We start from the raw sequence: 23,455 nt of genomic DNA, 5'->3' as shown, positions 1-23,455 counted from the left end.
GTACGATCTGTGAGCGGAGGAAGGAGCATCGGAGACGCCGATCGTGCTAACGAAGGTAGGATCTAAACTTGGGCCTATACTGCTTCGAAATTGAAGCCTATATTGTAACAAGATTAGGGGAGTTTGGCCTGACATTAGGGTTTGTCTTGTGTTGTGTCTTGCAGAGAAAATGGATGGGTTCAACGACCACAATTTCCTGCCCCTGTTTATTGACAAGTACAGAGAGCTGCCCTGTCTGTGGCAGGTCAGACACCCCCACTATAACCACAAACAGAAGAGGCAGGCAGCGCTGGAGAAACTGCTGGAGTTGGTGAAGCCGGTGGTCCCCACAGCAACCATCCCTTATTTAAAAGCTAAAATTGGTGGCCTGAGGAGCACATATCTGAGGGAGCGCAAGAAGGTCACAGATTCCCAGAGATCCGGAGCTGCAGCAGATGACGTTTATGTCCCCAGGCTGTGGTACTATGAGAGACTGCGATTTCTGTCAGACCACACTGAAGTCAGGGAATCCCTCTCCACTCTTCCTTCCACGCTTCCTTCCATCCCAGCTGAGGCTTCCGATATCCAACGTGGGCCTTCCAGCCAGGAAGAAGTGGAGGAGCCCAGCTGGAGTCAGGTATAGCATTCTTCTACAGATTTCTGGTCAATAAATAAATGATGTTTACTAGATGTTATTATTGATCACTAATTGCTGCTTGAAAGTGTTTTACATATCAATAGACAGTAGTGGGCACCCAAAATTGGGACAAGAATGCAAAATGCTGGGCTCAGAAGGATAGTCTGTTATATTTGTTAACATTGAATTTGCAGCAGTCAGGAGGTGAAAATTGTGTGTGATTGATGAAAACAATACTAAAACTATGTCCCTTTTTCATACACAGGAAGACCTCAGCCAGGAGGAGGCTGTGGAATGTGGCAGTCAGGAGGAGGCGGGGATTATTAGTGTCAGCCAGGAGGAGGCAGGGATTAGTGGCAGCCAGGAGGAGGCGGGGCTAAGTGTCAGCCAAGAGAAGCCAGGGACAAGTCGCAGCCTGACTGAGTCTCAGGTCCCTCCCCTCCGCCTGCCATATAAAAGGGCCAGGAAGGCCACTCCCAGTCCTGTGCAGGATTCAGCGTACAGGCTGATCCAGGAGGCTTCGGCGTCCCTCAGAGCCTTCCCCAGTCCTGAAGAGGCCTTTGCCTGCATGGCTGCCACCAAATTGCAGGGCATGCAGGAGGGCCAACGCAAGATTTCTGAGGACCTGATTTATAAAGTCCTTCGTAAGGGGGAGAGTGGGGAACTGACACCCAAGACGGATGTCATTGAGATGGACCATCATCCTCCTCCTCCTCCTCCTCCTCCTGCTGCCACAACTCCACCACCACAGCCAAAGGCTGGAAGGAAACGTGGAAGGAAGACCAAAGAGTGATGACCCTGGGTTCAGTCTGGTCTGACAGAAGCTGCAGTCTCTCGTATGACCACAGCCTGGGGACACAGATGTCATCTGCTGCTTTCCAGATCTCTGGGACTTCCGGACCAGACTGCCCTCTCTTAGATATGGACTCCTCAGGCCACCACTTTTGCTTTTAAATAATTGATGTCTGCCCTGGGAGTCCAAGGCTTCGCCCACTTCTGCAGTTTCTCCAGCGTTGCCTCCCTCTTTGTTTATAGTTGTGACCCCTTAATAAAATATTTTTAGGTAAATTCTACTCTCCTGTGTGTGTTTTCATCCAAAAATGACAGTTTGTTGGTGAGTATTCAGGTACATTTCTAAAGTACAATGTTAAATTAACAAGGGACAACAACACCAAACAATCTCCTCCTACAGATTAAATAGAACAACATATCAATGGTGTTGTGGGAACTTGTCACAAAAAACACACAAACATTTTCGGGAGTACAAATCAAAATCACCAAAAAAAAAAAAATAAAAAGAGAAACACAAAAAAAGAATCTACATTAAAGTAAAAAAAAAAAAATATGTTGTCAGATGTGAGAAATCAAAATATATTGAGGGAATCCCGATAAATAGTAACGAAAAAACTTTGTGAGAAGTGTGTGTGAATATGAGCATCAAAACGACTTAATTCTTGTCACATTATAAAGAAGAAGAGAGTGCGCTGTATTAAACCATTTTGAACATTGCAGCGTGACGAAAGTGCTTTATCCATTACGAACGCTAAGTTTACCAGAACGAGCTGTCCCGTGTCGGAATTTCTTCTGAGCATGCGTGGCACTTTGTGCGTCGGAACAGGCCACACACGGTCGGAATTGACGCGATCGGATTTTGTTGTCGGAAAATTTTATCTCCTGCTGTCCAACTTTGTGTGTCGGAAAATCCGATGGAAAATGTCCGATGGCGCCCACACACGGTCGGAATTTCCGACAACACGCTCCGATCGGACATTGTCCATCGGAAAATCCTACCGTGTGTACGGGGCATTAGACTGTTATTTATGCTGTCTCTGTTTCAGATTTTCCCTCGCTTCCAGTAAAACTGCAGAAAGCAAAGGGAAATCTCTCCCTGGGAAACAGTAAATATTAGACAGGGGTTCTAACCCTTCCCTACTCTATCTAGAATAAAAAAAAAGTTTTTAGCTTGACACTTGACATACACTTTAGTTTTTGAGGGCACCTTGATGTTGTTTAAATTATTCATTATATAGCTAGACATGTAACCAACCAAATTGTGTAACTGCAACGTGCGACTTACTTAACAAGTGCAAAGCTAGAATCAATAATGCAAAACAGGGTCAGAATGGCCAAGAGCATGCACACAGTGCAGAATTATACAAAACAGATTATGAAAGTTGCACAAACATGGATTCTTCACAATAATGTCTCTGCGGCTCAGTCAGGGTAACTTGGCTGCAAGACATAGGGGTTGATTTACTAAAACTGGAGAGTGCAAAATCTGGTGCAGCTCTGCATAGAAATCAATCAGCTTCTGTCAAATCTTATGTAGCATACCCCACCTAGGAGCCGCAAAAGAAATGGGATCCCCCACCCTGCACAGCCTAGCACACTGAATTTCCACAGGCACACTTGAGTCAGGAAACAGTCCAGTCCTTCTTATTTTGTATTTTATTGAAGGGATAAAACTTGGATGGGGAGTAGGGGTATTATTAACTTCAGGCAACTTCAAGGACTTCCTATATACCCTATATATACACTCCTTTCTCTTCCTCCAGCACTTCACTTGCTTGCAGGAAAAACAAACACTCAGCTGGGACACTTTTAGTAAATCTGGCAAAGCACTCAGTCAGATTAAACCAAGAGCCCTTTGCAGGCAGGGACCACGGGCTCCTTTAGTTGCGTAGCAAAGTTCAGTGTCCGGCTCACATCCCTGTGGCTACTGATCACTCAGCACTAGGGATGAGCTTCGTGTTCGAGTCGAACCCATGTTCGACTCGAACATCGTCTGTTCGATCGTTCGCCGAATTGCTTAAATAGTTTGAACGCCTGAAAGGGCAACTTACGGAAAGGCGCTGTATCTTTAGGTGTTGTCTCCGATTGCTGTATTTCCGCCATTCTCAGCTCATGTTGCCGCTCTAGTTCTCTCTCTTGTCGCTCATCCTGCAGCTGGATGTCTCTAATGGCATTCTGTATGGTGGTCTCTGATGGGTTGGCACCATATAATGCCAACCGCTCTCGAACTCGTTGCTGAAACAAGTCTTCAACTGACCGGGGTCCCGCATCACCATCCCTCTGATCCATCTTGGCTAGCTCACTGATCAGGGTGGCCTTGTTCTTTGTTTCACCGGTCCCTCCACGGCTCTCAAGTAAGTCTTTCAGCGTGGCTCTCCTGCATAGCTGGCCATTCACTGTGGTGGTTTGGATTGACCCAGTAACTGGAAAGCAAATCCCACCGCTGCCAACCAATGTAACGTGCCCCTGCTCGCTCGGTTCCACTCTCCCGACACTCCTCTGCGGCTATTGAATCAGATTGCAGATCGCAACATCTGATGGTTCGGTCATCCGATGCACCGGGATTCGAACTACAGTTATGTGCTGTTCTAATCCAGTTGTGATAGCTCAGAACAAACACCAGGCAGGCTGTATGTAAGTTCAAACAGAAATCTCACTTTTATTGATGCACACAACACACTTTTATACACAGCAGTTTGAACACCCTGCCCCCAACAACCACTTTCTTATTGGTCAATTGTAAAGTACACTAGTCTTCACTCAGGTCCTCTTATCCATGCAAATGAGGACTTGAAACAGGGTCAGCAGAGATTGGTCCGATAGCTTGAATAGGAGGACTGATATGTGTAATGACACAGAGAATCCCCAGGGGGTAATTAAAGTACATAAACAAATGGTCAAACAAAGAACAATGCCCTCCTTCCAGACCATGGAGCCGTCTGGAAGGGGTTAGCCTTAAGACAGGGCAGAAGACCCCCCCCACTGTGTATTAGAATCAAAGGAGAAATACCTCAGTATTCCAAGCTTCATGACAATCCAGTATTCCAAGGTTCATGACAGACCTGTATTGTGTCCCAGAAGATTGCTGGCAGGGAAGGGCTGCCTAGGGCGAGAGGAGGAGTCGCCTAGGCGGCCAAAAAGAAGAAGGAGGAGGTGGGACAGGAAGTCCCACTAAAAAGAAGGTACCCCCCCAAAAAAAATGACATGCCAAATGTGGCATGTCAGGGGGCGAGGAGTGCTCAAAGTGGAAGTTCCACTTTTGGGTGGAACTCCGCTTTAATCGCAGATTATGATCATATTGATATATATACATTTTTTGTATCATCAGTTTACCAGTTATTAACACTTGTCACTGGGTGTTATATTATTATTTCAGTCACCAAGCGCTACTATTTACTTGTATTTGTTATATGTTAAATGCTTTTTCACATTTTGTTTAATTTAAAGTGGCCGCTTCATATTCGCTTTTAGATTAGTGTGTCCTTGGCGCAGTGGTGGGACCTCAAGTCTGGGTGTACGGATCTTGTGAACCATCAGATCTATCACATAAAATCCCAATAAAATACATTTACGTTTTTGTTTGTAACATGACAAAATGTGGAAAACTTCAAGGGGTATGAATACTTTTTCAAGGCACTGTATGCAACCTTAACAGGAACGGACATTTGTCTCCTTTGCATCCCTCTGATCATATTTTAGTGCACGGCACTTACACATTGGTCTCTCTCCTGGGTGAGGAACAGAAAGGCATATTTTGTTCTGGATCCCTGTAGAAACATAAGTTCCCTGTGTGATGCCGCGTACACACGAGCGGAATTTCCGACAGAAAGAGTCCGATGGGAGCTTTTCATCGTATATTCTGACCGTGTGTATGCCCCATCGGACTTTTTCGGTCGAAAATTCAGACAGACTTAGATAGAGAACATGTTCTATATTTTTCCGACAGAACAAATTACTATCGAAAATACCGCTCGTTTGTATGCTGTTCCGACGGACCAAAAACGACGCATGCTGTGAAGCAAGTATGAGACGGAAGCTATTGGCTACTGGCTATTGAACTTCCGTTTTCTAGTCCCGTCGTACGCGTTGTACCTCACCTCGTTCTGGACGGTCGGAATTTGGTGTGACCGTGTGTGTATGCAAGACAGCTTGAACGGAATTCCGTCGGAACTCCGTCGTAAAAACCTTCAAAGTTTATTCCGACGGCAAAATCAGTCCTGACTCTATTAAATGCAATTTAGAATAAGGCTATCATGTGAGCTGCATATACTGTATAATTACAGCCTACACAAAACTAAACACACTGGTAGAAGAAAAAAAGATTGTGCAAGCACGTCAGCTGCTCGCCTTCTCACAAATTCCAGGAAACAGGACATACACTCAAGAGACTCTTGAGACACTCTTCAAAACCCAATTGAAGCCAACCCAAAAATGGGGCAGAAGTGTGTAACATGGCTCTGCAGGCTTCAATTGCCATATCCCATTGCATGCAGTGCTGTGGTTTATCCCAGCATTGGCCGCAAATCAGTAATATAGGTTGCACAGAGATATTGCATCTTCTGTATGAAGGCAGCTGTGTCTGTACAGCAGTCCGACATGTCAGCACTACAACTAGCAACACTTGCATTTACTCAACAATTTTCCAAGCTTCTTCTTTATTTTAGGTTGGCCTAAATTGGGCTTTGACTATGTTTTTGTATGCAAAATATATTTGTACTGCACAAGTCGTAAGTAATAATTATAGTTACAGAGCAACACACCACACCATTTCCCAACCACTGGGACCATTTTATTTCCTTTGGCTTGAAGAGAATTATTCAGTATGAGTCACATCCAGACTGAGGCTGTACATAGTACTAAAGTCCTTAGCTTGGGACAGTTTTCAATGTATAGCACTATCCTAAAATAACACAATGGGGTTGATTTACTAAAGCTTGGAGAGGGCAAACGTATTCAATTCAGCTTTGACAAAAAAAAAACCTGGAAGCTGATTGGTTTGTATGCAGAGCTGCACAGATTTTGCACTCTCAGGCTTTAGTAAATCAAGCCCAATGGGGTTAATTTACTAAAGGCAAATAGACTGTGCACTTTACAAAGTACAGTTGCACTCTGCAAGAGCAGTTGCCCCAGAGCTTAGTAAATGAACAGAAGCTCTGCTGACTTTCATCATCCAATCACGTGCAAGAAAAAATGCTATTTTTTCAAATTTCCTTGCACGTGATTGGGTATTCTTTGCAAATGGAAGCTATGTCTCATTTACTAAGCTCTGGAACAACTGCACTTGTAGAGTGCAAAGTGCACAGCTTATTTGCCTTTAGTAAATCAACCCCATAGTGTACAGGCATACCCCACTTTTAAGTACACAATGGGGTTTATTTACTAAAGCTGGAAAGTGCAAAATCAGGCTCACTTCTGCATAGAAACCAATGCGCTTCCAGGTTTTATTACAAAAGCTTAATTGAACAAGCTGGGGTTAGAAGCTGATTGGTTTCTATGCAGAAGTGAGCCTGATTTTGCACTTTCCTGCTTTAGTAAATAAACCCCATTGTGTACTTAGAAGTGGGGTATGTCTGTATTGATCTCAGTGGTATAGTTTCTGCATTGTATAGTAGAGTGTAAGCTCAAAGTAAAACCAACTAAAAATATGCCATAGCCATTTTCTTGCCATTGTTGTAAAGGGGCTTAACGTGGTATTAAACCCCAAAACAAAAATGTAATCTATAAATGTGGTGTCTGCATTACTTTTCTTTTTTTTAAGTGTTTTTCCTATACTTTCACCCGGTAATCCGGACAGTAACACGCTTCCTGTTTTAAGGTGGATCATCTATCCTTGGATGAGCAATGAAGGTACCCTTGGATAGCAGGATTGTCTGGAGAAGGTAGTGGTAAATAGACTAGTAGATTGAGATGGGCTTTACATAAGTGACTAATACATTAGAGCTTAACATCAGCTAACAGCTTTTAACCACTTGCCGTACCTGTACGTTGCCCTTTAAGAGGCAGCCAGCGGGCGCGCGCGCGCCGCGGCAAGCTTCGTGAGTCGGGTCGCGGGTCCCGCGGACTCGATCACCGCGGGGATACCCGCGATCGCCTCACGGGGAGGAAGAACGGGGAGATGCCGATGTAAACAGCATCTCCCTGTTCTGCCTAGTGACAGTGTCACTCGATCTCTGCTCCCTTTATCGGAGCAGCGATCAATGAACTGTCTCACATAGCCACCCCACAGTTAGAAACACGCCCTAGGACACACTTAACCCCTACACTGCCACCTAGTGGTTAACCCCGTCACTGCCAGTGACATTTTTACAGTAATCAATGCAATTTTTTAGCATTGATCGCTGTATTAATGCCAATGGTCCCAAAAATGTGTCAAAAATGTCCGATGTGTCCGACATAATGTCGCAATCACGATAAAAATCGCTGATCGCCGCCATTAAAAAAAAAAAAAAATTATTAATAAAAATGCCATAAAACTATCCCCTATTTTGTAAACGCTATAACTTTTGCGCAAACTGATCAATAATCGCTTATTGTGATTTTTTTTTACCAAAAATATATAGAAGAATACGTATCGGCCTAAACTGAGGAAAACATTTTTTTTATATATATTTTTGGGGGATATTTATTATAGCAAAAAGTAAAAAATATTGCGTTTTTTTCAAAATTGTCGCTCTATTTTTGTTTATAGTGCAAAAAATAAAAACTGCAGGGGTGATCAAATACCACCAAAAGAAAGCTCTATTTGTGGGAAAAAAAGAACGTCAATTTTGTTTGGGAGCCACGTCGCACAACCGCGCAATTGTCAGTTAAAGCGACCCAGTGCCGAATCGCAAAAAGTGCTCTGGTCAGGAAGGGGGTAAATTCTTCCGGGGCTGAAGTGGTTAAGCAGCTACAGAAACTTTGTTTTTACTTTATGGGTAAAGGTTTTACAGAAATAAATATTAAAAATTACCTTTACTTTTCTATGTGCAGTTCTGTAATTTTTAATTTTTTTTTCAATAAAAGTTAATATTTAAAGTGTAATTAAACCCAGACTATGAAAATAATAAAGCTGTCATTACATACTATATAACTGAGTGTTCATACTCACAAAGCCACTAAAGCAATCATTTTGTGTAGAACGCAATATTACTGGTTGATCCTGCCTTCAGCTGTCCTTCCCATATTCTCTGTGTCCCCATTACAGGCTGAGAGTGTCTAGACCAGCTGATGTCCTCTACTGAGCATGCTCAAATTTCAATTCCCTTTTGGGCTGGGTTCACAACTAAGATAGATCCGTCGCACAGCAGGGGTCCAGTGCGTCCTGGTTCACTGTTTCAGGTCCGATTTCAGCCCGAATTTCGGGCTGAAATGGACCAAAAAGGGCACACGTTTTTCCTGCAAAACGCACCAGACCTGCTGCGGAGATATGTGAACCGGCTCCATGGAGAGCCAGTCACATTCTCCTGCTATTTGAATTGAATACGGAGAAACCCTCATCCAATTTGCATATTGGAGGTGTGAACCCAGCCTTAATTCTTAATTTCCTCCTTTTTCTTATCTGTGCAGCCAACATTACTATAAAGTCACATATGTGGGTGTTTACAGAGTGGTAAATGACACTCCCCTCCCTCCCCCCTCCTTCACGTCCTCCTATTGCTAAACACCATGGCGGTGGGATTTAGTATGCTGATTTATTACATTCACTAAGAGACTCACAAAAAGCTTAGTTTTATTATAAATCAGTAATAAATATATCTAATGTGGTTGCTGATACCTGTAAAGTAAAAAAGAGCCTTGGATGCAGATGCCTTCTGAACAAAATGAAAGCCAGTGTCAGTCATCTTTAACTCTGCCTACACCATGTTAATGCACAAAAATGTACATCTGATGTTCAATAAAGATCTATAGGGAGCTATAAAACAGTTTTTGATAATTATAATTTAATTTGAATTGGTCTTCTGATACTGTTTTTTTTTTTTAGTCATGTGACTGGCACAGCACCAATCAGGGCTGGCCAGACACAGACTTATATTGTAGAGAGAGTGCATCAGCAGAGTAATAGAAGCCCCTCCCAAGGATCTTTCCCTGTAGACGCCAAATAACAGGGAAAGATCATGTGACCACATTACAGTGCTGCAGGAATAAGGATTTAAAAACAAAAAAACTAAATACAGTTGCTGATATACTGTCAGGGCTTTTTTTCAGTGGGAACATGGGGGGGGGGGGGGGGGGACGCAGTTCTGGCACCTCCAGCACTAAATGTATGTAATGGCAATGGGTCCTGAGGTGTGCTGAAGGGTCTATTGGCTGCTGGGGGATATATTGTTTCTGGGTGGGAGGCTCTATTGTTGCGGGGGAGGGGGTTCTATTGTTGTTGGTGGGGGATCTATTGTTGCAGGGGGTCTATTATTGCTGGTGGGGGATTTATTTTTGCAGGGGTTCTATTATTGCTGGCGGGGATCTATTTTTGCAGGGATTCTATTATTGCTGGTGGGGGGTCTATTGTTTCCAGGGGGGTCTTATGTTTTTTGGGGGGGTCAGTGGTTGCTGGGAGGGATTTACTGTGGGGGTATTTTGTTGCTGGGGGATCTATTGTTGCTGGAGAGATCTGGTGCTGCTGGTGGGGGATCTTCTGTTGTTGGTGGGGGGGTCTATTGTTGCTGACTTCAGGAGATCTATTGTACTGCTTTTCTTATTATCATTAACACATTCCTACAAATTACAAGTTACAATAACGCTTGATTCTGTACAGGCATACCCCACTTTTAAGTACACAATGGGGTTTATTTAATAAAACTGGAAAGTGCAAAATCAGGCTCACTTCTGCATAGAAACCAATGAGCTTCTAACCCCAGCTTGTTCAATTAAGCTTTGGTAATAAAACCTGGAAGCTCATTGGTTTCTATGCAGAAGTGAGGCCGATTTAGCACTTTCCAGCTTTAGTAAATAAACCCCATTGTGTACTTAAAATGCCTGTATTCTCTAAAAAGGCTGGTACTGGGAGGTGAGTAGGGTGTAGAACAAAGGGACAACAGAGTTGGGTAGGGGGCGGTAACTTGGAAGGGGTGAGTACCTGTACCCTGTATACTGTATATGATTTATGTGAATTAATTATGGCACTTAATACTTCTCTGTTTAGTATCACTTTAACAGAAGCTAAAAAAATAACAGAATGATCTACAGGTAAAAAAAATTAAACGACAGAGGGGACTTAGAAAAACAAAAGGTATTTGTTAATGCTAGTGACAGACTGTGCCATTTTTGATTTTGGCCTTTAGTACCACTTTAACCTTTTTATGTGACAGTAGCTCCTTTCGGTAGAGCACTATTTTCCTGTCACCACCGCTAACAGTTTTCAATATAGTGCGTATAATTATTATTATGCCATGGAAGGATAGTTTCAGTAGAAGCTTGTAAAATGCTGGTCTTAATTATACCCTAGAATGCCAATAAATAGCATCTGAGGCCACTTTTGGTCACCTGGAACCCACACATCATATACCTGTATATTTAGTTTAACAAATAATATTTATTATAGTACTTATTTTACAAACTTTTCCATCATACTTTATATGGAACTATTCACATTAGGCTCACCCTGGACAATCCTAGCTACACACACCCATACAAAATAGAGGCAATTGGCTTGTGGGAAGAAATGTGAGCTGCCAAAGGAAACCCACACAAATGCGTAAAAAATGTATTCTGAGTAAAAAGATCTTAGATTAATAGATGCTAATGCTCCCCAAAGTTATCATGGTGCTAATATGACAATAATGTAAACAATATTTACAATCTAATATATGTTTCTGTTAGAGAAAATTGAGTACCGTGAGTTCTTGAGTTCCCAGAAGGTCTCCACTGCTGCCTTTTTGATCTAATACAAGCGCTTTTCTACCTACAATCATGTGAGTGTTTTAACTGTAATAAATTTTAAATTTTTCATACGGAATTACACTATTTGGTCCCTTTTTGCTTCTCCCTTTGCCACTTTACATCTGTGAATGTCGGAGTGCCGCTACATATGAAAAGCTTTTTTCCATCTGCCCTCACCTGGTTGTGAACGGGGAGTCTCCAGCCCAGAGAAATCATTATCTCCTGCATCTACTCACCACATTACAAGCCTGTTTGATACGCAGAACATATGTTCTGGCGTGTTCAAACATTCCGGTAAGCCTCCTCTTCACATGGTGGTGGTCCTATCACAGTCACAGATTCTTATCCTTGGATATACACATTTTTTTTTCACTGGAACTTTTGTTACAGAGTCTTACCACTCTAAAATATATATACTGGCATCGCACATCCATTTAAATTTCAGTCGTATTGTCATTAGTGTCGTTATTGATATGGTCACTCAGTCTCATGATATGATTTGTGTTTTCATTAACATTGTCATTTTCTATGCCACAATTTAGTTTTTTCATTTTTTTTAAATCTAATTTCTCTATCCATTGTTTTTAATTTTTAGATGTTATTTGGGCCCACAGCCCATTATGTTATAGCGCTACACATTTTTTGTTTTTATTTTTTGCCTCTGCCATTTATCCAATTTGGCGTGTTAGCCGCTTAATACTGGGGGTAGCGCCAAATTATTTGCTACAGTTTTTGACCTTGAAGAAGGGGACATACCTTGTCCAAAGCTTGTCCTGAAAAATTGTATGTTAGTGCAAATAAAAAAAAAGTATCACGGACAGTACTCAATTTTCTCTGTCACAATTGCACTAATATGGCTACAATCACATCAATTATGTTTCTGTTACATAGTTACATAGTAGGTGAGGTTGAAAAAAGACACAAGTCCATCAAGTCCAACCTATGTGTGTGTGATTATGTGTCAGTATTACATTACATATCCCTGTATGTTGTGGCAGGGCAGTTTTTTCCACTGGGCACTCTGGGCAGTTGCCCGGGGGCCCCACTTGCCTGGAGGGCCCCATCCAGGACCGATCCTCAGCGCTGCAATCTGCTGCTTAAGTTGACTGACTGCATTGGTTGCTCACTTGCTAGAATTGCCGGCCGCCCGGCGTCTAGCTAGCAACCAGTGATGTCAGTCAGAGGCCGCGGCTGCCCCAGCATTCATAGCGCGTCGCGGCCGCCCCTAGCGGCTAGTGAACAAGCTCTGCCATGTTCTTCAGACAGCGTGTAGAGGGAGCAGAGTGGAAAGGCGGCCCTGATTGATAGCTGGCGCTGCCTTGCTGCTGTGAGTGACACACTGTACTGCACCAGGCCGGCGGCCTCAAGTAAGTCTAACACTGTCTACTTAAGTAAGTTCAAGTTGTGCATCAAACACAGCCACTGTTTGTGGCCCTCAAAAACTGCCACTGTGCCCATCAAACACAGCCACTGTGCCCATCAAAGCTGCCACTGTGCCCATCAAACACAGTCACTGTGCCCATCAAACACAGCCACTGTGCCCATCAAAGCTGCCACTGTGCCCATCAAACGCAGCCACTGTGCCCATCAAAAGTTATATTGTCCAAAGGTTGTGTTAATGTTTAAACACTGATTTTGTTGGAAGTACCAATAAATATAGCCTTATTGATAATTTGCGTTTTTATTCTTGTGCGTGATTGTGTAGACAGGGCCCCAGTGCCCTGTATTGCCCGGGGGCCTATAATGCTCTTAAGATGGCCCTGTGTTGTGGTCGTTCAGGTGCTTATCTAATAGTTTCTTGAAACTATCAATGCCCCCCTGCTGAGACCACAGCCTGTGGAAGGGAATTCCACATCCTTGCCGCTCTTACAGTAAAGAACCCTCTACGTAATTTAAAGGCCCTTTCACACTGGAGCGGTTTGCAGGTGCAAACCGACCTGAAAGTGCCGCTGCTGTCTCTCCAGTGCGAAAGCCCTCGAGGCTTTCACACTGGAGCGGTGCGCTAGCAGGACGGGAAAAAAAGTCCTGCTAGCAGCATCGTCGGAGCGGTGAAGGAGCGGAGTGTATACTGCTCCTTCACCGCTCCTGCCCATTGAAATCAATGGGACAGCGCGGCTATACCGTCGGCAAAGCGCCTCTGCAGAAGCGCTTTGTGGTGGTTTTTAACCCTTTCTCGGTCGCTAGCGGGGGGTAAAACCGCCCCGCTAGTGGCCTAATACGGACGGTAAAGCGCCGCTTACAATAGCGGCGCTTTACAGCCGACGCCGCTCCCGCCCCAGTGTGAAAGGGGCCTAAGGTTAAAACTCTTTTCTTCTAATTTTAATGAGTGGCCACGAGTCTTGTTGAAATTCCTTCCGAGAAAAAGTTTTATTCCTATTGTGGGGTCACCAGTACAGTATTTGTAAATTGAAATCATATCCCCTCTCAAGCGTCTCTTCTCCAGAGAGAATAAGTTCAGTGCTCAAAACCTTTCCTCATAACTAATATCCTCCAGACTCTTTATTAGCTTTGTTGTCCTTCTGTGCTCACATATCATTTCCAGTTCTAATTTTTATGGTAGAAATGGAAAGCCGCACAGTTCCTCAGCACCTGGGATTACTCGGGGGGTAAGAGATCGCTGCTTCCGCTAGTGTTGGATTTCCACACGCGTGTGCGCTTCATTTTAACCGTAACCATATGACAGGTTGAAATGTTTTTATGCAGCTTGTATTGTTTTCAAACTTTTCATAGTTCATGGGTTGTTCATTCACATTAAATGTACTGAAAATAAACGCAACTACTAAACAGTTTGTGAAGACATTCCCTAATTACCTTTGTTCTTTACTTAGACATACAAACTCTCCATTGTCACTGCTATCAAACATTGTAGTGCTATACATGAAGATGTATGGTATATTCTTACACAATTTTACGAGTAATAATATGTACTATACAAACAATATTGATCTGAGAAGTGCTGAGGTGGGTACAGTGTGGGAACTATTCTATACAATAATTTGATAATGAGGAATGTGGGCTGGAATTTGGAAATATTGCTGCATTCTTTTGGAAGTGTTTTCATGGATAGATTGTTTAAAAAGGACACATCTATCAACTAAGGCTGGCCAGCTGGCCATAGATGGCAGGAACCGTCCGCGATCCAAAGTGTGCCTGGGCAGGCTAAATGTACCAAGTTGATCGATCGATCAACTTGGGAACAACCAGCCTTCCCGGTTTACTTATGATTACCACTAGCAGCTGCTATAGGCAGGAACAATAATCACTGTCTTCTCCTGGTGGGAACTGCTTCCCCCCACCCTCCATCTGGGAGAATACAATATCTCAGCAGCAGGGATTCCCCTGTCAGCACTGTCTGTGTTGATGGGGGATTTGTGCAAATTTCTTTTCTGCAACCCGTGGTTGCAGGAAAGACATTCACACCATCTATTGGCTGCCTAACTTTACCAAAACAAATCTTTCCTGGCCAAAGCCATTGTTTATCCAGAAGGCACCGGCCCTTATACATTTTGGGGCAATTTGGATAACACTTGGAAAAACAATTCTACTGTGTTATTTCTTTAAAAAATATATAAGTATTTCTTATAAGAAGTAGCCATTTATATTTTTTCAACACGCATAAAGGATGATTTACTAAAACTGGAGAGTGTCAACTCTGGTACAGCTGTGCATAGCAGCCAACAGCTTCTCTTTCAATAATTTTTTATTATGTTTTCAAAAAGCAGATGAATGCAATACATTTCCCGTAAGAACTTTAATTGGCAGTCATATCAAGAAAACAGGTAGTGATAACAAAACCAAAGGGGAGAGTATAAATCCCCTATCCATACTATCCATACTTCGACAATCATGTCGTATAAAACATATCCGCCAAGCAGCTTCTTACTTCAGTTTGCTCAAATATGCATTTTCACAAACATCCTGGAAGCTGATTGGTTTCTATGCACAGCTGCACCAGAGTTTGTACTCTTTAATATTAGTAAATCAACCCCATAGTTACATAGTTGGTAAGGTATAATAAATAGACCAGTCCATCTAGTCCATCTGTGTTTATATCACTACCAGTTTCCAGCTATCTCTGTACATTGTGTTCACTAGAAAACACATCTAAAAGATTTTTGAATGGATCCAAACTTCCTGAGGACACCACCAACTGTGGAAGTTAGTTCCACATCCTTATCGTTCTAACAGTAAAGAACCCCTTACACAGTTTAAACTCATTCAAATCTAATTTTACTGTGTGGCAATGCGTCTACTTTAGATTCCTTAGGTTAAATCATTTCCTTCCAATGCTAAAGCCACTACTCAATGATTTGCACATTGCATTAATATCCCCTTTCAATTGCCTCTTCCTCAGGGAGAATAAGTTTAATGTTTGTAGTTGTTCCTCATAACTGAGGTCCTCCAGTCCTCTTATGAGCTTTGTTACCCATCTCTGGATGCTCTCCAGTTCCAGCACACCCTTCCTGAGGATTGGCAACCAAAACTGGATAGCATACTCAAGATGTGCTCACACCAGAGTCTTGTAAAGTGGTAGAATTATAGTGTTATCTCTGGAGTAAATACCCCTTTAAGTGCATGATACTAGTCTGCTAACCTTGCTTGCTGCAGCTTGGCATTGCATGCTAATGCTGAACCTGTGATCTACTAGGACCCCCAGATCCTTTTCCATCCTCAATTCCCCTAGAAGTTCTCCCCCTAGCGAATATTTTAACTATGTCCTTTTGTAAAGTCGCTATATCCTGTTGTGAAGTTATTGCCCAGCTTAAATTTGTGTCATCAGCTAACACTGAGATTAATTTATTTATTCCAATCGCTATATCGGTAATGAACAAGTTAAATAGAAATGGTCCCAGGACAGAGCCCTAGAACATACCACTTACGACCATAAATCAAGCCCTTTTTGAACAATGTATTAAAATGGAGTTCCACCCAAATGTGGAAGCTCCACTTATCTGTCATCTCCCCCTCCCCCCCATCCGATTCCACATTTGGCACCTTTTGGAGGAGGGGAGAGTGGGTACCTGTTTTTGACAGGTACCTGTCCCCACTTCCGTCAGAACTTGCCTTGGTACATCAGAAGTTTGGCCCCCTCCTACTCCCTCCTCCTTTTCCTGCTGCCAGGCCAGTAAGATAGCACAGTGTGCTTTGAGCATGCACAGTAGGGGACCAGTTGTGAAGCCGCACGGCTTTACTGCCGGGATCGCTTACCACGGATGGCGGCGGCAGCACCCGAGAGCCGAAGGAAAAATCGTCTGGGGTGCCGACATCGCTGGATTCCAGGACAGGTAAGTGTCCTATTATTAAAAGTCAGCAGCTACAGTATGTGTAGCTGCTGCCTTTTAACTTTTTTCGTGCGGGGCGGAACTCCGCTTTAATTGCTGATGTGCTGTCTAGTGACATACACATACTCACAAGCATATGACATTCAGTCATTTCTCCTATTCATTCCTACTGGCTCACTAGAGAAATGGGAAAGTCAGCTAATGCCTCCTCTGTCAAAATTATGCAAAGAAGTAGCAGAAGTAGCCATCTCAAAATGAATACAATTATTTTCTTACTTCCTTTCTGTTTAACAATATAGTCACTCAGACAACCAAATGAAAATAATACTTCCAACAAACAGAACTAAAAGTCACAACTTTCACCCTTCCCTGTTTTAGACTTTAATGCCCTGTACACACGGTCGGACTTTGTTCGGACATTCCGACAACAAAATCCTAGGATATTTTCCGACGGATGTTGGCTCAAACTTGTCTTGCATACACACGGTCACACAAAGTTGTCGGAAAATCCGATCGTTCTGAACGTGGTGACGTAAAACACGTACGTCGGGACTATAAACGGGGCAGTGGCCAATAGCTTTTATCTCTTTATTTATTCTGAGCATGCGTGGCACTTTGTGCGTCGGATTTGTGTACACACGATCGGAATTTCCGACAACGGATTTTGTTGTCGGAAAATTTTATCTCCTGCTCTCCAACTTTGTGTGTCGGAAAATCCGATGGAAAATGTCCGATGGAGCCCACACACGGTCGGAATTTCCGACAACACGCTCCGATCGGACATTTTCCATCGGAAAATCCGACCGTGTGTACGGAGCATAAAGTAAATGTGAACCCTTACCTTGTAAAACAACCCATTAAGTTTAAATGGAAAGGAAGGCAAAACATTTGTGTATATATAAAGAAAAAAAAATTAATTCAAAAATATTTTTTTTTCCTTTTTTCATGAGTAATCAGATAATCTCCATTTTCAATTGCAAAGGGGGCTTAATGTCATAGGGGTGGAGAAACAGCAGAGCACTGATCTTCCCAGTGAATGGCTGTGCTGCGGGAAGGGGGGGACAGACAGGCTGTTCTCCCAACACCATGTTCACACAAAGGAAGCAATAAAAAGAGAACAGGCACAAGGTACATGGTACAACAGACAGACACATATAAGGAATATAAAATGTTGGGGTAACATATTTTTTAAGCTTAGTACTTTTTTCAACTCTATAAAATCATCAAGTAATAGCACTAGCTTAGTTTTAAGTCCTATAAGAAAAACAGGACATCCCATAATAAAGCTGTTTTGCGGATAGTAATAAATGCAGAAACTACAGATTGCCAAAAACTAATGGCCCGTACACACGATCCGAAAATCAGTTGAAAAATACCGCTTTTGTATCGATCTTACGATAATCAGATCGTTAGTACAGAGCTTTCGAGAGCTGATCACGACAGTTCATCCGATATTATCCGATCGGACAAACGCGAAAATTTTTCTCGTATGATACCAGATTATACGATTTTCATTTAATCAGTACAGTTGCCATCCGAAAACACAATAGAAATACACTACAACACATGCCATCACTTCCGATTTTTTATTCTGCTGTATGAGGATTTTCGTCACTTTAGTAACCTCTTCATTTACGCTATGCGACTAGCATGCAAAAATAAAAAAAACGGACGATCTGTCGTCCGATTTTTGGATTGTGTGACAAGCTGAGAAGATTAATTGCCAGGTGATATGATCTCTTGGGAGGTTTCGCTTGAGAGTACGGCCTTTCTTAAGCAGGTACAGCTTATTGTGCATATGACTTGGAGGGCATAATGACGATAAACAATATGTTTTGTTAATATTTAATGAGCTGTTCCACTTTCCTGATTTCATTAAAGCATGCCAAAGCTGCAGCTACCATAGACCTGAAGGCATCAACTTCTGGTTTTTGGAATAAATAACTGTTTATAAAACGTATTTTATAGGTTGGTAAACTAATATTATTATTATAATATATTGGATATTCTGAAACTTATTTTTTATTAATATTTTATTAATTATTTTATTATTATATAGGAAGTTTTAGTAGCACTATGGCTTATATAGTCTTTAGCTACACTGCATTGAAAATATCCTATTTAATATAATTTAGTTGCGAAAAATGATCATAGTATATTGGATACCTTTACATAAATGTAACAAGTTTTATATGCATTGGGGAAAAACATAGATATAGGACACTGAGTTGTATGCTCATCACTAAGTTTACTTAGAAAGTCAATCTGAATTCCGATTTAGGAATCGTAGTTCATTTTTGTGCACACTTCATGTAAAGAAAAGTACTAAAATATACATAAAGCCTCCTGTATTTTAGTGTGTACTAGATAACATAACTTATGCCAAGAATTGGCCTCATTATTGATCATTGACAGATAAATAGTCTCTTTTTCTAAAAGCAATCTATTAATCATTTAACATCAATATACTATGTGGTTTTCACTTTTTATGTTATTTGAAATTATTGTTTTTTAATATGTGCTAAAGATATTGGCTCTCAACAAGTAGATTTATAATGACTCAAACATATTGAAAAGCACAATTTTAAAACATGGGTAATCCTATAGTCTAGGTAATGATTGGTGTGTGAAGTATAGGTATCATTAACATGCAACTTTTTTAAGTATTCATAAACTGTGGGAATGAAGAGATACAATTCAAATGTCCCATTGATATATGTGCACCAAATAAAACCCTGGATTGTTCTGAGCAGAATGTGAAACATATACCATCAAGAGATTTGGCTTACCTTTGTCTATTCATTCCATAAAATGACCCTCATAGAGGATTCTTGCTGTGTCCCATCAGCAATTGCAGTGCTCAGGATAAAGTTAGTCTGTTCTTTATAGAAGTTTAGCTCATGGAATCAGAAAGAAAAGTGATTGCATCCAATGACCCTCCTGACTTCTGCAAGTCAGCCTTTTCACCCACACAGCTAGAGATACACACTCAAGTAGTAATACACAGCATAAGTTCAACTTCTTCCTCTTGCTCGCGCTCTCTCTCTCTCTCTCTCAAAATTAGAAACAGGGTAGGCAGAATTTCTCTGAACATAAATGCTAGTAACCTGACCTACTGTCTGAACAGCAAATATCCAGAGTTAACCTCTTGTGTGCGATATGAGTTGGTTTTATCCAATGGCTAATCATAGAATCTGATGTAAACCGTGTCATATTTTACAAAGGTACCTATATATAGCACGTAAAAAAACATAATAACTTTTTGTCTTGTCTTTACTGATACCTAGGCATATATTCATATAGTGAATGTCATTTTGTAATTTATTTTAGGATTGCATTAAGTGTGCTGGAAGTATTTCTACTGTCATCCAGCCTTTTCATACTTCTTCTCTTCAGCAATTTGTTGTTAATAATAGACAATTTCACTGGAAAAAAAAAAGAAAAAAGGTGATTCATATACACCCACCTTCTACATCTAGGTGGTATGTATAATATAAATCTAATTTAGACATCTCAACCATTTTATATTAGCTATGATGGTTCAGCATTTTATGATGATTTCCATTTTAGTACACCAACCGTGAAGATTATTGGAATTCATTGAAGCCCATACAGTAGCTTCCAACCCATATCTCACTGCTGCTAATTCCTTAGCTAGAAGTCTATGAATCAGCGTTTCAGTTATATTGGGGTTTCTTAAGTGTAGGACTCTCTCTCAAAGGGACTGCTGGATGTATTAGGTCCCACAATACTAACAGAGGTAATGTAAGGGACAAGCCAAAGCAATACTGTGACGGAACCGTCCCACACTCTGCTTGCGTGCTTACGTCAGTATACTGCTTCCTCCTGTCTGAACATAGATATCAGATATTATAGCCACATATTGCAACCAAGAACTAGGCAGGACTAGTTTAGCTGCAAAACTGGAACTCTTTATTACACAAGAATACAGGCTTTTTATACACTACATATTATCATATGCAAACGCAACTGTATACAGAAATATAATTAACACCATAAACATTAAGCTAATTAAACTAGCCACCTGGACACTCAGAGATCTCATTCCAGGTCAAACTTGTCGACATCAAGCTCACAAAATACAGTACACTTTATTAAAAGTATAAAAAAAAAAACCACAGTAGTTTGCTAGCAGACGATAGGTGTGTTAATTAGCACAATTAACAATGGGTGAAAGACCCTTGGGAGGCACACTAGACCTGCTTACAATAAACACATTATAGCAGGCGACCCCAGACAGGTGGCTTGAGTTGATGACATCACCATCTGCTTTGAGTCTCACATTGTGAAGCAGTCACTATTGGTAGTGAGGCAGCTAGGCCCTATACAGGATCCCCGGACCTAGAGTCCCTGAGTCTGTGTGTCTTGGGGAGACATGGACTTGAATCCAAAGTAAGAATACTCCAAGGTTCCCCCCAGCATACACCTCACAAAGAGTATTGTTCCCTTAAAAGGCAGGGCCCATAGTCAGTAAGCAAGAGGCTAGCCTGCAGTCCCCTGCAAAAGCTTCTGTCCTGGGTGAGTCTATCACACATACCAACAACCTAACTACTATGCACAGGCCCTTTCTAACCAATGAAATAGATCAGTCCAGCTGGTGATGGGGTTGTTGTGTTTGAGCACGCAATAAGGTGAACAAGATGGTAGCCAGAGGCTTTCACCACTGATGATTCCTGTTCTTGTCCCAAGTGGTCCCTTGGTGGCCAGCAAAAGCGTCCTCCCTCTCTAAACAGATCTCTACATTGGTAACAGGCAGTGATGGATGCAAAACTGCATGGAGAAAAGCAGGAACTTTCTGGAACAACAGTGTAGCACATGCAGCACGTGCCCTCTCCCAGCAGAGTCTAAGGTTGCCAACCATCAGCAAATTTACAGACAGTTTGTAAAAATCAATGATTTTTACTACTTTGTAAATATCAGGGGCTGATAATTTATCATGCTGTGTTGACTTTTGTAAGTGTAAATTAGTCAAATTACTTGTTACGGGTATTGACAGTGTTTCCATATTGTGTTCATACTTTTTAAATATTGATTGTCTTTGTTTTTAATGGAATTTTCAGGTTATCAGAAAAAAAAATGCTCGGTCAGTAAATTTTCCATGTTCTGTCAATATAAAGTGCTGAGAAAGTCCCTGGCAGCAGCATGTGTGGTATCACAGCTCTCTGGCAGCAGGGTCCCAGCTCAGCAGATAATGTAGTCTTACTGTCATGTGCCCTTGGGCTCCTCTAGCACACTCACTCAAACAGATAGCAGTAGCCACTGCACAAAGGCCTCCCCCAGCAGTAAACAGCACAGTCCAGCCAGCAACACCATGTATGCTAAAGCCCTTGCACACAGGCTCTGAACAAACTGTCAGCAGGGTTCCCTCTCCCTGCACACAACAGTCTTTCTCTGCAAGCTTACAGTCCTGGCTCTCAAAGATGGCCCAGTTGGTTCCTGGGCTCCAGGCAGCCCCACATCCTCCCACAAATCTGGCCACACAACCCTGCTCTTTTTGTTTGTCCCACCTCAACTCCCTGAACCCCATATGGTCCAGTTGCCTGCCTGCCTGCCTGCACTGGCATCCAACCAGGATGCAGTCCCATCTGGTGCTACACTAGTATCAGATGAGTGATAACCATGCAGTGATTGTTCAACAAACATGACAAGACCCAAATGTTTTAAAAACCTTAAAGTTATAAACTTTTCAGAAAACAGGCAAGTTCCTTGGAGAGCAAGTACTGAAAATGCAGAGGAAATACCACCGAAAGTGGACAAATTGAACTTGGGTCAGCATACTTTTTTCCTTCTAGTCCATCTCCCATCCCTAAAAGCAAGACTGCCAAGTGCAGACCATGTTTACTTAGAACATCTGTGAACTGAAGGGCTACCATGGCGTACCTGACACGATGAACCATGAGGGGAGGGGGCACTCTGCTGTTGAGTTGTTGCTATGTTATGTTGTTTGATTTTCTTCTCCTCATTAACAATTGGTCAGCGACAATGGCGTGACTAGGCACCTTGTCAGATAGGAAAGGATATATAGGAAAAGTGTTTGGATGTCTTGATAGCGACCATAGGCGTGCGCACAGGGTGTGCCGGGTGTGCCTGGGCACACCCCAATCACCCCATGTACATTAACACTATCCAGAAGCAGCACCAGGTGGGTGGTTGGGGGTGCCGGTGGCCAGTGTAAATGCCCCCATTATATTAAAGTCTAGGTTCAACTTTAGGAACACGTTACACCAGTATTTAGGGTGTACCATAATATGCTCACAATCGACTGCCTCCCACCACCAGAGCCCCCTTCCTGTGACAGAAGGTGGCATTTATGTGTGTTGGAACTTTGGGGTGCACACCCTAATGCAATGGGCTGCGCACACCTATGATAGCGACAGGCACATTTTCAGCAATAAACAATTTATTGGAGAGTTACACTTGGACCTTTGGTTATGAAGCAGAATGTTTTAAGAATCTTGAATAGAAAGCTATGTTGTAAGGTTATGAAACCAAGCACATCACACAACTCACTGAAGAATTCCATGACCTGATGTCTGATACCTCCAGCCACAAAGAAAACCCTCTCTGTCCCTCCAACAGCATCTGCACTGTAGGGCAGCCTTTCTCAACCTTTTCAACACAGTAGAACACTTGAAATAACTTTCCGGTTTCAAGGAACCCCTGCTAAAAATTACTATATCTACAGCTCATGATATATTAGTGTGATGGTCAGTGGGAAGAATGCTACTTACACTTGTGATCACTGGGAAGAATCACTCCCTTACAGATAGCTAAAAAGATAAATGGTGTCAGTGGGAACTTATCTGAGAGACAGAAATTGCTCATTGCTCAAGGAACCCCTAGCAACCTCTGGAGGAACCCTTGGATTCCATGGAACCCTGGTTGA

The 23,455-nt window shown here is 42.2% G+C and overlaps 1 protein-coding gene across 1 annotated transcript in view; it reads right to left on the bottom strand.

The window, feature by feature from the left end:
- LOC141131334 (aminopeptidase N-like) overlaps nucleotides 1–19,571 on the bottom strand; it is a 144,290-nt gene extending 124,719 nt beyond the window's left edge. The window contains exon 1 of the mRNA XM_073618481.1: nucleotides 19,338–19,571. The gene's annotated coding sequence lies outside the window, so the exon portion shown is untranslated. The remainder of the gene's footprint in view (nucleotides 1–19,337) is intronic.
- Nucleotides 19,572–23,455: the final 3,884 nt, after the last annotated feature.

This window comes from Aquarana catesbeiana, linkage group LG03 (genome assembly GCF_042186555.1).
Source record: "Aquarana catesbeiana isolate 2022-GZ linkage group LG03, ASM4218655v1, whole genome shotgun sequence".
Lineage (NCBI taxonomy): Eukaryota > Metazoa > Chordata > Amphibia > Anura > Ranidae > Aquarana > Aquarana catesbeiana.
This window is presented reverse-complemented; position numbering and strand designations above follow the sequence as displayed.